Source organism: Chionomys nivalis, chromosome 8, assembly GCF_950005125.1.
Source record: "Chionomys nivalis chromosome 8, mChiNiv1.1, whole genome shotgun sequence".
NCBI classification, from domain to species: domain Eukaryota; kingdom Metazoa; phylum Chordata; class Mammalia; order Rodentia; family Cricetidae; genus Chionomys; species Chionomys nivalis.
Genome location: NC_080093.1, coordinates 67,880,297 through 67,897,263, shown reverse-complemented (window position 1 = coordinate 67,897,263; position 16,967 = coordinate 67,880,297).

The window sequence follows — 16,967 nt, the reverse complement described above, 5'->3', positions numbered from 1 at the left end:
GTTTTGAAGACAACTCAAGGATAAAATGCCAAGGGAGAGGGCAGACACTAACTGCTTTTCACCCAAGTGCTCAGTGATACACAGTGTGTACAATTCTCATTCTGAAAGTTTACATTGTAGCAGTTCTGACAACCGTGTGTGCTCCGGCACTGTTTGGTTTTGAATTAGGCACCAGGCCCTGTGTTGGCTAAAACTTTAAAAGATTACATCAGTGTAGGGAGTGACCTAGTGACCTTTCCCAATGGAAAACAATGTCTCCAGGTGATGGGCTGTGGGTCTCAACACTCTGTGGAGATGGGGCGTGCCTTTCCGTGATTGGCTCTGGGACAGGAGCAATGGTGTCTTTCCTCTGTTGGTCTTGAAAGGTGCATCCATCAGTCACAGTTTGACCTCGATTTCCCTTGCTCATAGATGGGAGAACTCTAAACTGTGGATCTCTCAAGGGTGATAACCCTGTTGCTGTCACACCTTGGACACAATGGGCAGACCTCCAGTAATCCTGGTACTTCAACACAACTTCAGGATGTGACCGGCATGGGCAGGAAGCCTTCTGAATAGATGGCAACTTCAATATGAGAGTGTTTTAAGCATTTGCATTAGTGAGACAGGTACCACAAGACACTGTCTTCCCAGGCTTTCGTTCTCAGTTCATTTATTCTTTCAGAAGCTTTGTTTGAGAATCTTATTTATCTCCACTGCTTCCTTCAGGGCGCTTTCCATATGGTTTTAACCATTCAGCCCAGACTTCCTTAGCACCCCACTGACAATAGCATGAATCCAATAGAAACCCAAGAGAGAGTTTTACATTACATCCAAAGGGAGAAAACACATCAGTTTCTTGGGATGCAATTTGGCTTCCAAGCAGAACACTGAATCATCTCTCTAAGAGGGCGAAAGTAAATAAGCCATTTAGAGTCTTTTCGTGGGGAGCCTGGCTCGCCATTATGCGGGCTGTGCATGTGAAGTGGCAAATAGGAGCTCCTGGAGCAGAAACCTTGAAGACTGCTACTAATTTGAGGGAAATGGAGTGAGGGAGGCACCACCCAGTAATGTAGGTGGCACAGAGAATGCTGGGCTGTTAGGGCGCTTGAGGGCTTCATGAGTTTTCCTGCACTAGGAGGTAAGGTGGGTGTTGAAAATTGGCCAGGTATATCCTACCCAATTACAGAGTCCCAAGCTGAGATGCGCTGATCAGTTGCATTTGGACAAAGAACTGACAACTCGGTATCAGGCCAAGCAGATGACTTCAAGCTCTATCGGTTAAAATGCTATATTTATGCTGCCAAATGTGAACCAATATTCCTTCTAAAACATATGCACTTAATATATTTCTCAACACAGAGAATAGACCCATCAGATGGGTAGGGGACCCTGCTGAAAACAGAGTGGGAACACAGAGGATGGTCAGTGGCCATGGGAGCATAGGCTGCAGTGTGCAGAGTGTCTCATGGACCAAACGGCGAAGAGAGGCAGCTGTGGACATCTTAAGAGGGCCAGTGGTAGCTTTGTAGCACACAACAAGATGCTGGGGCTCCCAACATGCTCCTAACTGTGAGACTTCACTGGAATTTGGAAGAGTCCTTTCAGCTTGAACATGTAAGAGGATGCTGCTCCTCCTTTCTCCAAATGCACGCTCAGTTTCCAGGTTTGCACACTGAGAAACTGCTGATGCTGTACTGGCAAAGATGCTTAAATTATAGGTCAATGCTGTCTGACCACACAGCAGGTATTCCAAGGACTGTTTATGATAAACTGGAGTGAGTCATGAAAGCTTAAGGTTTAGATAGTGCTTGGCCACTGAAGTCTCATTTTGTGAGGTCTCAAGGACCTGAGATGCTTCAAGACGGTACAGTTATCTCTGTTACAGCAAAAGGGCATCTCAGAGCTGAATTTTGGAACGAGCCTTCATCACCCTCATTTTCTCTTCTCCCAGAAGGACTCTAGGAACCCTGTTTGCATATTCTCTAGGAAGGATTGTTGTCCTAGGAAACTGACCACGACTATGAGTTTTGCTTACTCCAATCCTGTTTTTTTTTTTTTTTTTTTTTTTTTTTTTTTCTGGCAACTTTGGCAGGTGCTGGGGACAGATGACTGAAAAGTCAAAAGAGTTCGGTCCCAAAAGGAGGCATGGAGACAAACAAACATGCCCTGAAAGAGTGCGTGGGAGATCAGCAGTCATCAGTTCGCAGGGCTTAAGATTTTACAGCTATGTTAAGCTCAGAATTACATCCTTGGCTTTCTATTAGCTTAGACAATTATTGTCACCTTGCAGTTGAAAAGTTGTTTTTTTTAATAGATTCCCATAATGTACCTCTTAGCAGATGCCCTAGCAATGGAAATCTCATTTGAAAAGATGATATCTCCGCAGTGCAAAGCCCGATGTGTACTGGAGTGGCTATTAATTCACCACAGACCCCTCATATGTTTCCCATCTTCTATATTAGAGTGAAATGCAATCCTTTAGTTATAACCCCTTCCTCTGCAGTAGAGAGAAACGTCTTTTCAAAAGATCCCTAGTGTCTACACCTATAAAATAGCCATTGCCACCATTTCTGAAGTTTACTGGCTGCTGACAGTTAACCTCTCTGGGTGCTGCTCAAACGTCTTGAGGCCCTGGGGGCTGAGTTTCTGTTGTTGTAGATAGGAATAAGTGGACACGTGGAGGAAACTGGGTGCTGAAAACTCTACAACAAGCACGTCCCACGTTACATTGATCTCAGTGCTTATATTTAGAGTTGGATAACTATGACTCAGGGTCTCTTACTGACCAGGAGATCTTGTATCCATTCCCCAGCACTGAATCACAGGCACGTACCACCATGCCCATTGTCCTAGTTACTATTCTATTGCTACAAAGAGACACCATGATCAAGAGAACTTATAGAAGAATTAGGGCCTGGCTTACAGTTTCAGAGGGTTAGTCCAGCATCATCATGGCTGGGAGTGTGGCGGCACGCAGGCATGGTGCTGGAAAAGTAGCTAAGAGCTACCTCATGGTCCAGCCTCCAGTCACATATTTCCATTAATAAGGCCATACCTACTAATCCTTCCCAAACGGTTTCACTAACTGGGGAACCAAGCATTCAAATGTATGATCCTTTGGGGGCCATTCTCATTCAAAACACTGCATTCCACTCCCTGGCCCCATATGCTTGTAGCCATATCATCATGCAAAATGCATGTCATTAAACTTCAAAAGTCTCCATTGTCTTTCATAGTCTCAATACTGTTTAAAAGTCCAAAGTGTCTGCAGATCACAATTTGCAGCACACAGTGACACAGAGTATATATTACCCTTCCAAAAAAGGTCAGAAGGGGTGATGGTGGGGAAATACTGAACCAAACCAAGACTGAAAATCAGCTGGGCCAAATTCAAGTGCTGTAACTCCACGTCTGATGTCGAAGAGTTCATTAGATGGTCCTTTCCTTCTAGCTTTGCTGACTATAACACACTTGTCTCTCTGGGACTGGGTCCCCATCCTGTCTGCAGATGCTCTTGGGAGGTGTCCCACAGCTCTGGTATCTCCAACATCCTGCTTGAGGTCTCCAACGCAGTCCAGGCTTCAGCCTTCACAAGGTCATGCAGTGGCTTCTCTGCGTCTCCACGCAGGGCTCCCCTGTCACAGGCCCAGCCTAGGTGGCTTTTCTTAACTACAGAGGAAGATGCTCAGCTCCTTTCTTGTGTCCTTGACTTTAAAACCAGAACCACCTGGCTGGTGCTGACAAGTTTTGCTGATTGTTGGGGGCGGAGCTTGACTCCTTCCTTGAATTATATTTGCATAAGATTTCAGATCTTGTTTAGGCCTAAGAAATCCCTAAGGCCTTTTTCTTTCACGGGTTGCAGGATTAGCTGGGTGGGGTTTTGTCCTGAGGTTACCCCTCCCTTTATTCCATTTTGAATCAAGCCCTCCACCATTAAATACACTTCCTGATTCTCTTTTTCTCCTCAAACTGTACATATTCTCTCTCTCTCTCTCTCTCTCTCTCTCTCTCTCTCTCTGCTTGTCCCTTCTCATTGTCATCCATATAAGAGTGATAACTGATAACTGTGTGACACGGTCAATAGTGGGCTGTATGATATCTCCTCTACCAAGTACATTAATCCAAAGCTCTTCAATTTAGCCTCCAGCAGATTTTCAGATAAGGACTAAAAGCAACCACATTCTTTGCCAAAATATTTCAATATACAGCTGATAATATTCTTTCCGCCCTCCCCAAACCTCTTGAGCCAGGTTTGCATGTAATCCACATCACCCTCATCACCGATATCTTCCATGATCCTACTAGCATGGCCCATTAAGCCCTGCTTAAAGTATTCAACAGATTTTCAAGTCCAAAGTCCCAGAGTCTTCCATATTTCTCCAACAAACAGCATAGTTGGATCAGAAATATCTTATTTCTGGTCCAACTTCTGTCTTAGTGGTTGTTGTATTGCTGTGAACAGACAAACATGACCCTAGCAACTTATAAAAGAAAGCATTTAATTGGAGGTTTGCTTATAGTTTTAGAGGGTTAGTCCATTATCATAAAGGTTGGGAGAATGATGGCATGCAGACAGGCATGGTTGTTACTCAATTAAAGGTTTATACTGTCCTTTATATGCCTCTATGGAAAGACATGTTTCTGCCACATGAGGCTTGTTCTAGTTATTGTATACAGGTTGAATTCAGGAGAACTTTGCTCATGTGACCTTTCTTAACCCTCAGAGTATATATTCTCTGACGCTCAGAATAAAGTTAGCTATTACATGAGACTCAGCTTCATTTCACCAGACAGTACCTTGGAGAATCAGAGCATTGAGAACTTTTCTGGGGAGTCAGGTCATTGTAGACCGGCAGGGAGAACCATTCAACATGGAGCTGAGGGAGGGGAGAGAGCTCAAGGGTCCTAATCAGAGAGACTGCAGTTGGAAAGTGTAATGGATTAAGTAAAATGCTGGGGATCCCCAGCAACTGCAGCGGCAGAAATGCATGTGAGAACATGGCATTTCTTACTTAAAGTACTTCCTGCAAGGCAAGTATCAGCTATCCTTTTCTCCCCTCCTAATTGAACCTACCTTTTTCTCTAACCCCAGGGTTTATGAACCCACCGAATGACACAGTCCAAGCTAAGTGTGGTTTTAAGATGGCAAGTGCTATCCTTCAGTGTTTGGAGAGCAGCCTATATTGCCTGTCTTTCTTTTGAGAAGCAGTTGTAGGACCGGCGTTTCGACTCGATGCAAAGTGCACATCTTCCCAAAACCTTAGGTTCTGGTGGCAACTGCAAACAGCAAAGAGACCATACGCTCTTCATGAAAAGGCAGGCATTGCCAAGGAGGGCCTGGCTGGGGTGCTGAGGACTGACTGAACTGTGGGCCTCTAGCTGTTACCAAGATGTTATGGACACAGTGAAAATCAGATGAGCTTCTCGTCAGGCAAGGCAAGGGCTTCAACCTAAGAGTCCTTTGCTGAGACATATGTGGCAATGTCTCTGGAAGGCACAAGTAGCATCTTGGCTGGATCTTCATTAATGGTGCCTAGTGTTGGTTTTGATGTCTTCTGTGGTTTGAGTGTTATGGGGGAAGGCGGTCTCTCTTACACAGTCATCTCTTGTGTTAGGGATGTTTTTTAGGAGGAGCCCCTCTGCTGATGCAAATAATTCCAATCAGACCAAATTAGATGGAATAAAAGATGCCCATGTTTAATGCAGTGCTCCTGGGTGGCACCGGGAAAGCATGGGGAGGGGAAGAGAGAGAAGGGGAGACCACATGAATCCCAGAGACCACCATGTTCATTCTCTGGGGGCAGCCTAAGTGGCCTGTGGGAGTGGTCCTTACCCTCCCTGGGGAGGGGTCACTGCTTGGTGGGCTTTCCCGGAGGTGGAGTCCAGACTAAGGCAATTTTCAGGGGAGGAGGCTTGAAATGGATGCCAGGAGCTGGGGTGATGCTTCTAACCAAACATCCCAGACTCCTTGGATATAGGGGTATCAGGGGTCTGGGGTCTCACTTCCAACCAAACACCTCAGTGAGTTGTTTAGTGGGTCTTTTCTAATATTTAGAGAAGTAGTGTAGAGTATAGGTTGATGTGGGATTCTCCTCTGTATGTTGTGAATGTCATTGGTTAATAAAGAAACTGCTTTGGGCCTATAGTAGAACTATAGGGGAACAGAGCCAGGTGGGGAAAACTAAGCTGAATGCTGGGAGAAAGAAGGCGGAGTCTGAGAGAAGCCATGAAGCCCTGCTAGAGACGGATGCCGGAACTTTAGCTGGTAAGCCACAGCCACATGGCGATGCACAGATTAATGGAGATGGGTTAAATTAAGATGTAAGAGTTAGCAAATAAGAAGCTAGAGCTAATGGGCCAAGCAGTGATTTACATAATATAGTTTCTGTGTGATTATTTCAGGGCTCAGCAGCCAGGAATCAACAAGCAGCCTCCATATAATACAACAATACAACAATCTGCTCAAGATCCAGAGCAGAAATCAAGTCTAAGTCAAAGACGGGGCAGGCACTGAATTTAGGAGTATCTCTTTTAGAAACTGTTTATGCCATGTGGATGTCTGCATAGATGTTTATGTACTATATGCATGCAGTGCCTGAGGAGACCAGAAGAGGGCATCAGATTCCCCTGGAACTGGAGGTAGAGATGACTGTGAGCCATTATGTAGGTGCTGGGATACAGGTCCTAAGATCAGCCAGTGCTCCTAACCACTGAGCCCCAGATCCCTAACAGCACCTCTTAATGGAAGCTGTGGCCCTAGACATCAAAACCTGAGAGGAGGAGAAGCTAGAAATAGACACTCAACCTCACTGACCTCCGGCCTTTGTTCTATCTGGACTGGTCATGAAGGCAAACCCAGCTGGAAGCCACAGTAACTGTGGCTGTCTATACAGGCCAGATTTGTGGCTTACCCATGAGAGTTTAGGCAGCATAGGCAGAGAAGCTTGGAGCTGGAGAGCCAAACACAAGTTGCTGAGTGCCAATGGTCCACTTCTCTTGAATCTTCTGAGAGGACCTTTTCTTCCAGAAAGCAAGCCAGGAACTTCCACTGTGTGTGTCTCTGTGACCCATGTCCCTGCTGTGGCTCTCAGGGCTCTTCCACCCCATAGTCTTAGAGGTTCAGACCTTGTCTCAGGACCACTGAGGTCCTCTCCTGTCAGAGATTCTTCTAAATGTACATCTTAAGATTTATGCCTGTCTTTTAGATGCCTGTAAATGATTTATCTTCTTTAGTTTGGATGTTCCTTACAAATCTCAGGGCATAATTTTAGTTGGCCACAATCGTCCATCTCCAATAAGGTAATATATACAACTTAGTATTTAAAAATTACCTACTGAATAGCCTGGTTCATGGTTCTTAGGTCAATATTCAGTAACTTTTGAGCTTAATTTTATGTCCCTGACAACAGAGTTATACTTTTCTTATTGGGTTTCTATATGCCTTTCCTATAAAGTTTTCAGGTTGTAATTGTCGGGCTGGTATTGATGGTTCTGTTTGCTCAATGAATTTCACCTTGTACAGAGAGAATTAATTTGCTGAGTTTTCTAGACATCAGTAATACATAAAAGTCCTACAATAAAGTGTGCTATTATCTCTTTTTGAAGATGACTAATGAGGCATGACAATTCCTTTCTAAAGCAATAATCAAGAAAGAGAGCCCTACATTTAATTCATTACATGCATCCATAGAAAAAGAAAAGGAAAAATAAACATTTTTTAATCCACTTGAGTCAACTCTGAGCCCAAATTATAGGTTATTGCAACTTTAACTTAACTGCTATCAGAAAAAAAAAGCCCAAGTCACTGTGAACAGATACCTCACAGCACACAGAAGTGGTCATCTTTGACATTTTAGAAAGTGATAGAATTATCCCCATCCCAACATGCTATGATTTTCTTTCACAGTGAGTTCGCAAAATATACAACAGAACAAAAGAGACAGCTGTACCAGAGAGGGTTTAAATGGAAGCTCTGTTACCAAAGTACAGTCAGTGCAGATGAGGAGAACTTGGGTTGTGACCTTTCTCAATGTCCGTGTTCATTGAATACTCTCCCCTCCTTCCATTCCTCCCTCCATCCCTCTTGCCCTGTGGAGCTCAGGCTGTGTCCTGCTCTAAATGACTCTATATTATTGGAGTGAGCACTGGCTTTGAGGTTCTGCTCTGTCCTAATGACTCGATTGAACAAAGCAGCATTTAATTCCTCTTGAGTCCAAGATGACTCTGTATTGTGTATAGACACCACCATCTGTCTCTCGCCACCCACAAGGCACAGACTGACAAATAACTTACTCTACAAATTAAAGGTACCACCTATGAACTTATCAAAATGGGCTGGGGACATATGAGCACATGGGTGTTTTAAAGCCATGCCAGAAGAATTAGACTGGAGAATGACCCAGCATGCCAGACTGTCTTAGTTACTTTTCCATTGCTATAACAAAACTCCATGACCAAAGGGACTTATAATAGAAACTTTTAATTTGGGGCTCATAGTTGCAGGGGTTAGTCTGTGACTGTCACGGCATGGAGCATGGCAGCATGCAAGCAGGCAGGGCAACGGAGCAGTACTAAGAGCTCTCATCCTTATCTACAAGTAGGAGGCAAAGAGAACTAACTAGTCCTGGTGGAGGCTTTTGAAACCTCAAAATCGACCCTCGTGACACACTTCCTCCAACAAGGCCATAGTTCCTAATCCTTCCCAAACAGTTTTACTAACTGGCAATCAAATATTTAAATATATGAGCCTGCAGATATATATATGGATATATATGTATGTCCATTCTTATTCAAACCATCACACGGATGGACAAAGTAGGTGGCCTCCCAGTGTGTGCTTCAAAGGGCTGACAGGTAGAGAGAGAGAGAGCTCCAGCTTGTCCCTGGGGTTCAGCCCAGTTTGGTCTCTACTGTTTGATGTCATCCACTTGAACTGCCTTCTGATTGATCATCTATTCATCCATCAGGATCTGGTTCTACACCTAGTCTCCAGGTTCTGTTCTTTGCACCTCCTCTAACCCCACGGCTTGATTAGATCTGGGACCCACAGCAGCTCTGCATGCCTCCGTCTGCTCCCCAATCGGGTTCATAATATCTTTTCTAACCATTGCAGCTACCATACTGGCTCTCATTTCTGCCTCTAGACAGGCTCAATATACTGTTATGAAACATCATGATCCAAAGCAATTTGAGAAGGAAAGGGTTTGTGTTGAGGGGGAAGGTGGGCAGAGGTCAGCCTCAGGTGCCATTCCTCGGGATTCTTTGAGATGAGATCTCTCACTGGGATGGGGGCTTGCTAATCAAGCTAGGATGGCTGTCCAGTGAGCTCCAGCTGTCTTCTTGTCTCTGTCTCCTTGGTACTGGAATACAAGTGTGTACCACCATGCTTAGCCTTTTCTGTGAATATTGAGGATCAAACTTGGATTGTGATAAGCATTTTCTGGATGGAGCCATCTCTCTAGCACGTCTCTGCCTCTTCTTCCTTTTTATTTCCCCAGAAAGAAATTCTTACTGTTTTTTTGGTAGGTAATTTTATTGATTGTTGACTGACGTTGGAGGGCCCAGACCCTGGTGGGCAGTACCACCTCTGGCAGGTGGTCCTGGCTGATATAAGAAAGCAAGGTATAAGCAAGTCATTAAGCAGCATTCCCCCATGGCTTCCTCAGGTCCTGCTCCCAGGTTCCTGCCTTTAGTTATGCCCTTGTTTCCTCAGTGATGAACTGTTACCTGAAAGTCTAAGATGAAATACCACCCCCCAAGTTGCTTTTGGTCCTGGTATTTTATCATAGCAATCAAACCCCTAATTAAGACAGCATGATATTGGAGGGAGGCAGGGCCTAGCCCTCCTCACCAACTCTAACCTCTAGATAGTTTCTTGAAGTTCTTCCTAACCTTGGGAGAGTCCTTTTTCCTTATCCTATCATTATTGGTGGGGCTCAGCCTTGCCCTGATTCCTTTTTGTAATTTGTTAGATTTTTTAAAAAAAATACCAATCCAAGTTTCCACTTTCTCCCCTCCTCCCATTCCTTGCACGCACCCTCCCATCCCACCCCCATCCAATCCTCAGAGAGGGTAAGGCGTATTGCTTTGTGGAAGGTCCAAGGCCCTCCCTACTGTATCTAGGCTGAGCAACGTATACATCCAAAGAGAATAGGATCCCAAAAGGCCAGTAGATGCAGCAGGGATAAGTCCTGGTGCCACTGCCAGTGGCCCCTCAGTCTGCCCCAGCCATACAACGGTCAAACACATTTAGATGGACTAGTTTGGTCCCATGCTTGTTTCTTCCCAGTCCAGCTGGAGTTGGTGAGCTCCCATTAGCTCAGGTAGACTGTTTCAGTGGGTGAACCCATCAAGGTCTTGACCACTCTTCAACTGGACTTTGGGCACTCAGTTCAGTGCTACGATGTGGGTCTCTGCCTCTGTTTCTATCAGTTGCTGGATGGAGATTCTATGGTGATATTTAAGATACTCATCAGTCTGACTACAGGCAAGTCAAGATCGGGCCCCTTCTCCTCTATTGCTTAGGGCCTTAGCTGGGGTCATCCTTGTGGATTTCTGGAAATTTCTCTAGAGCCAGGTTTCTGCTAACCCTATAAAGGCTTTCTCAGTCAAGATATTTCTTTCCTTGCTTTCTTCTCTGTCCTTCCTCCATCTTGACTATCCCATTCCCTTAAGTTATCCTCAATCCTCCCCCTCTCCCTGCCTCTTCCCCTTCCACCCTCCCTTCTCCCCTCACCCCCATGCTCTCAATTTTGTCAGATGATTTTGTCTGTTTCCAATTTTCAGGTGGATCTATATATGTTTTTCTTTGTGTTCACCTTAATACTTAGCTTTTCTAGGAACTATAGGCTCGATGTCCTTTGTTTATAGCTAGTATCCACTCATAAGTGAGTACATACAATATTCATCTTTTTGGGTATGGGTTACCTCACTCAGGATAGTGTTTTCTAATTCCATCCATTGTTCTTTACTGCTGAGTAGTAGTTAAATGTTTAAATGTGCCACACTTTCTTTATCCATTCTTCGGTAGAAGGGCATCTAGGTTGTTTCCAGGTTCTTTGCCCTGATTCTTACCCCTCTTCTACCTCCTTCAAGCCATCTGCAGACACCTCATTATATCATGGGGTGAAGATCATTTCACATAGTTTCTAGAAGCTCCCTGGCTCTTTGTTTCTTTCCTATTGATCCGCAGGAACGGAGACTCCTTTATGTGATGTGGGGTAGATATTGATCTGTCCTCAGTACAATCAGCTGTGAATATCTTGAGCTGCGACTTGGTTTCTAGCTTTAGTTACAATGTCTGTTTAATACAGACATTTATAAAGCATCTAACATGGCCAATCTCTCCTTTTGTGGCTTGTCTCTAGGTTGCGTTAATTACAGAAGTAGGGAACAGCTGCAGGGCAGGTGGACAGCTGGCCGGGTCTCTCATTGTGGCAGCAGCATGTTACTGAAGGACAGCCTGGGCTCGGAGCAGCTTCTGAGCTAGCTGTGGGTGTGTCTTATCAGAGCATGGATTCCTCACCTTCTGGGTTGCAGGGAGCTGAGGACCTGTTCCAGTTTGTGACAGAGGTCTGGTGTCCCATGCTATCTTCAGACCATCAAGTCTCCCAGGAAAGGCAAGATCGCAGCTGGCTCCCTAAAGTATGGGTCCCTCCCTGTGAATGGGGAGGGGGAGGGCTTCTATGGCATCCCCCACTTCTTGTCTCCTGTCTTCATTTGCTTCTGTCCCTCTTCCATGTCCTCACGCCCATATCTGGCTCCAGTAGTAGCTGGAATCCACTGACCCAGACTGTGCTCCATAGTCTACTTCAGTATGAGAAGTCAGGCATGGTTTGGGCCCAAACTTCCAGTTTTCAGGCTCCTATAGTTTATAGCCAATACAGTTAAAACCTGACCTTGCATTTTAGAAGTAGTACAGATGGGAGATTCAAATGTCCCATAGGAAATGATGTTTCTGAAGGCAACCACTGAATCTATAGGAACAGTGTGGTTTCCAAGGCCATCGAAACCCATTTATATAATCAGCTGGTGATTCCTCTCTTCTCCTAAGTGGCTCTGGGCTCAATGCAGACTTAAAAACTCAATAGAGAAGCCTATGGCTCGTAATCAGTGCTTTGTGTCAGGGCCCCTTGGCATGCTCTCCACTCTTTGATGCCTGCCAGAAGCCTTGACAATGCTGGCTGTGAAGCATGGAGGGAGCATGGCAGGATTCCCTCTACATCCCTTTCATTTCCATCAGCTGTATGGTCCTGGCAGGCTATGCCTAGGCCAGCACGAGGGTGGCATAGCTTGGCCCTCCTTCTTGGGCACTGATTTGCCTCTGGCCAAGCTCTCCATTATACTTTAGCAAGAGAGACTCCCGTGAACCACATGTGGCTTTGGTTGTTATCATCCTGGCCTTGGGTGTTTGTGTGGATTTGGTGTAGGAGGTCCTTCTGCCTATGTGTTGATTTTATTCGTTAATTAATAAAGAAAGCTGACTTGGCCTACAGCATGGAAGGAGGAAGAAAAGACAAGACTCCTTTCTAGGAAGAACTCAAGGCTTGCCCACTGAATTCTCTGCAGGGCAGCAGGATCAGCCATGAGGATGGCAGGTAATAAAGACACAATATCATTGCTCCTACTGTGAACAATTGAGCCAAAATCGTATAGGGAAACCCCAGGACCCAGGATAAAATACACACAGCAGGTTCCTAACCCCCAGGAGAAGGACCCTGGGCCTGAGTACATCAATGTCCACCTGCCACTGCCCAAATGCTGCTCCCATTTATACCACCACTTGCTTGCTTCTTGGTGGCAGTCGAGGGGAGTGGGCTCTGGAGCAGGAGAAAGCCCTTAGTCCTAGAACACCTGAAGTTGGTAGCTAGCTCCAGGGTACCATCAGATAAGGAAGGGTCTGCAATCTCCACTCTGCTGCTTTTCTTTCCCAATCCCTGCTGGGAAGAATACCATGTTACTCCAGAATGCTATTTCAGGTGGCTTACTGAGGTCTCTGGTACTAAGGGCTTCACACTAGGTGCTTATGAACATTTCAGCCTGTAGCCTCTTGCCTTTAGACCAGTGGTTCTCAACCTTCCTAATGCTGCGGCCTTTTAATATGGTTCCTCATGCTGTGGTGACCCCTTAGTCATAAAATTATTTTTGTTACTACTGTTATGAATTATAATGTAAATATCTGTGTTTTCTGGTGGTCTTAGGTAACCCCTGTGAAAGGGCTGTTTGACCCCAAAGGGTTACAATCCACAGGTTGAGAATCACTGCTTTAGATGGTTCATTTTCTTTCTTTCCTTTTTTTTGGGGGGGGGGTTATTTTGTTACTTTATTTATATACAGAAATCATAGCAGTGTACATTTAGCCCAGTTTAATGGCAAGTTCTTCGGCTTTTGCTTTTTCCAGCTTGGCAATTAGAGCCGCAAATGGAGGACCCAGGATATTGTCACCCCAGCAGCGGCAGATCTCACTGTATCTGTCCTGATAGGCCCCGATAGCTTCCCCCAGCTCAGCCAGAGCACCCTTGTCTTCCAAGTCAACCTGTGTGAAGGCAGCAGCAGTGCAGGCCTTCTATGGACCAGTGGCATCGGCCTGGCCTTTTCCTCAATGATGCAGTAGGGGACCCCCATCTTCCAACGCAGGACAGACAGGAAGACTGCCAGCCTAATGGGCAATCACCACTACCTGAGCCTTCTTGTTCTCCAACAGGGTGGTAAACGGACTGACCTCTGCTCAAAGGACAGGTGGTCTCTTAGTTGGGGAGTCCCCTCTGCCAGCAGCCTTCTCCTCAGTGCAACTAGCAGCCTTAGCTTTTGCTCCTGCTTTGTCTCTGCTTAAGCAGTAGGGTAGCCATTGACCAGTCCAGGGCCTGAGTGAACTGGTTAATGGCAGGAGGTGCTTTGAGCCGGTTATAAAGGATGGTCCTTCACCACTCCAGCCTGATGTAGCTGGGCCATTGGATGAAGCTGTGAGATCTCTTTCGGGCTGGATGTCCTATCCAATGTGAAGTTCTTAAACCTTTTCTCAGATGGTTCACCACCTTTTTGGCCCCCTGTTGCTTCATGACAGTGGGGGCTGGGTCCACTTTCTTCCACTTGGCCTTCTTTCCTCCAGTATCTTGCTTGGCTGGAGGAGAGAAATGTTTATTTTCAAGTAAAGCTCAGAAATGGGACTAGAGCATGGCTAGCCTCTGAGAGGAAAGATCCAATTGGCAGTAAATTTTTTTTTTTTATTTTGCTTTTTTGAGACTGGGTTTCTCCGTGTAGCTTTGGAGTCTGTCCTGGCACTATTTCTGTAGACCAGGCTGACCCTTGAACTCACAGAGATCCACCTGCCTCTGCCTCCCAAGTGCTGGGATTAAAGGCGTGTGACACCACTGCCCAGCTGGCTGTAAATTGGGAAAGTAAGGACATTGCTTTCTTTCAGACTTAGATGTAGTTCACAACTTTGAACTAAGAAGAAATGCAACCCCCAGCTTGCGTCTCCCTCATCAAAAATGAAGAGTTTTCACTTCTAAACCTGCACATAAAGAACAGGGAAGTTTGAACACGTGCCAGCTGATCTTGTCATCATCATCATCATCAATATTGTTATTGTCATAGTCGTCACCTTCATCATCTCCTTCTTCCTCCTCTCCTTCTTTCTCCTTCTTCCTCTTCCTAAAAGTGTGTGTGTGTGTGTGTCTGTATGTGCATGCATGCACATGTGTTCAAGTATTTGTAGAGGCCAGAAAAAGGATTCAGATCCCCTTACAGCAGGCAGTTGTAAGCTGCCCTATGTGGGTGCTGGAAAATGAACTCTGATTCTCTGCAAGAGCAGCGAGTATTTTGGACCCTGAGCAATCTCTCTAGCCACACCCTAGGTGTTCTTGACGCAGTCAGGTTGACAGTTGAAATTGATCATCATAAGGAATGAGTGTATTCTATATTCTATGAACTTGTCAAAAGTGAGAGCCACTATGTAGGCTCATAGGCACAAAACAGATTGAAGTGTGGCTTTACAGAGGCTATGGCCAGGGGATAAATGTGAGAGGCTTGTGGCTTAAAAGAACAAATACAGGCAGTGTGTGGAGTATCCCAGAAGATATGAAGGCATGGAGATGATTTACTATCTAGTAAGATCCCTAGTAAAGAGGTCGGCACAGTCATGAACTCTGTTTTGTAGACTGCAATCAAAGACAGTTCCTAAGACTTAAAAACATGGACGACTGTAACAAAGCTAGGTTGCTTTTCCTCTTGAATTGAAACCCATAAAGCTGTTTCCTGGATTGAAACTGAGCCTTTTTTTTTTTAATTGGAGAACAAAGTGACCAGATAGGGACCAACCTGAGACATAAACCTAAAAAGAGAACCCAGTATTTGGGCCTGAAGCAACAGGGCTAAATAATGTTCGCATGATCTATATTTAAGAGAGCATGAAGGACAGATGGATAATCCTTTCGTGCCTTTGAGAGGCTGTTGAAAGTCTTTGTAATGTCAGTCAGAGGCAGGATAATGTGTATCACCACACGCCCCCAGCAAAGTCCCCTAGGATGCACCCGTCACTGTCTTTACAAAGAGAAGCCTGGCTGTAACTTCTAAGAGATCAGTGTGGGGCGTTTCAAAGGTGGCAAGTGCCTTTCCTTAGATCTTGCTGGTGTCTGACATCTCAGTGAATCAGCATCAGTGCTGTATTTTGGGACTTGGTTTGGGGTTCAGGAAATCTTTCTTCAGCACCACGTTGTCCGGGTGTTAGACTATGCTATGTTTTGCCACAGTTGTCACAGGCTGCCACTGGTTGTGCATGAGGCGACGGGTTACTTGCAAATATTTCCTTGGGAAGAAACATGGCGCTTCACAGAGGAGGTAGCTGGGCCTGAGAGGACTTAGGTGTACCTCACAACCAGAAGCACAGTGGCTGGGAGTTTTTAGCCACATGCCTTACTCTAGAATTTATGCTTTTTATTGCACTACCCTGGGCACCTGAGGAAGTACTAAGGGTACTCACCAAACGGGGTGTACTTCACACTTCGACTAGTTCAGATCATTTCACAGATGTGGGGTTAGAGCAATTTTTAGTTCCCATGGGTCCTATTTTAGTGACCCACTGGACATCTGAAGAGTCAGCGCATGTGCATGTGTGTGTACTTGTGAGTCTGCATGTATGCACATGTACAAGTGTGTGCATGTGTGTGTGTATACATATGCTTGTGTATGCATATGTGTGTGTGCAAACATGCTTGCATGTGTGCACTTGTCAACCATGGATGCTATTCTTAGTCACTCTCTGACTCGTGTTTTAAGACGGAATCTCTCACTTTGATCTGAACTCACAGATACCCAAGGCTAACTGGTAAGTAAGCCTCGTTGATCTATCTCTATCTCCTCATGCTGGGATCGCAGGTTACCATGCCCAACTTTCTCATGTAATTTCTGGGGCTCAAATCCGGTCCTCATGCACGGCAAACCCTTTATCAGTTGCACTATCTCCCTAGTCCCCAGGAGTTACCTCCTTTTAACTAAAGGATCCTCTATAACCCTGTCACGTCCACAGTGCTCAACTTCCCAGCTCTACTTTATAGATGAGACATATAAGGCATAGAGGGGCTAAAGGAGTTGCCTACGGTTGTAAAGTTGGATTCAAAGCCATGCAGTCTGGTTCTTGGGTTTTTTAAAAAGGTTTTTGAGACTTGAACAGCCACATTTTCAGGGGAAGGCAAGGAGGGAGAGCAAGTCATTCTGAGGAAGCATGAAAACAACTGGGATGCCCACAGGGACACTTCTGCACGCCGGGGCTTGTGCAGCATCACAGTGGGTCTCTTTGATCCGCCTCGGGGCATCCTGAGGGGAGCCAAGCACAGACCTTCCCAGCAGGGCACTGGTAATGAATTCTGCTTCAGTTAGTCTGCCACCGGTCGGTGGGGATCAGACACCTCACAGAAGCCTCAAAGCTTCTCTTTAATACAGGACTGTCTCTTCAGTCAGGAATTCATGCTGAAGGAGATGGTTAGATG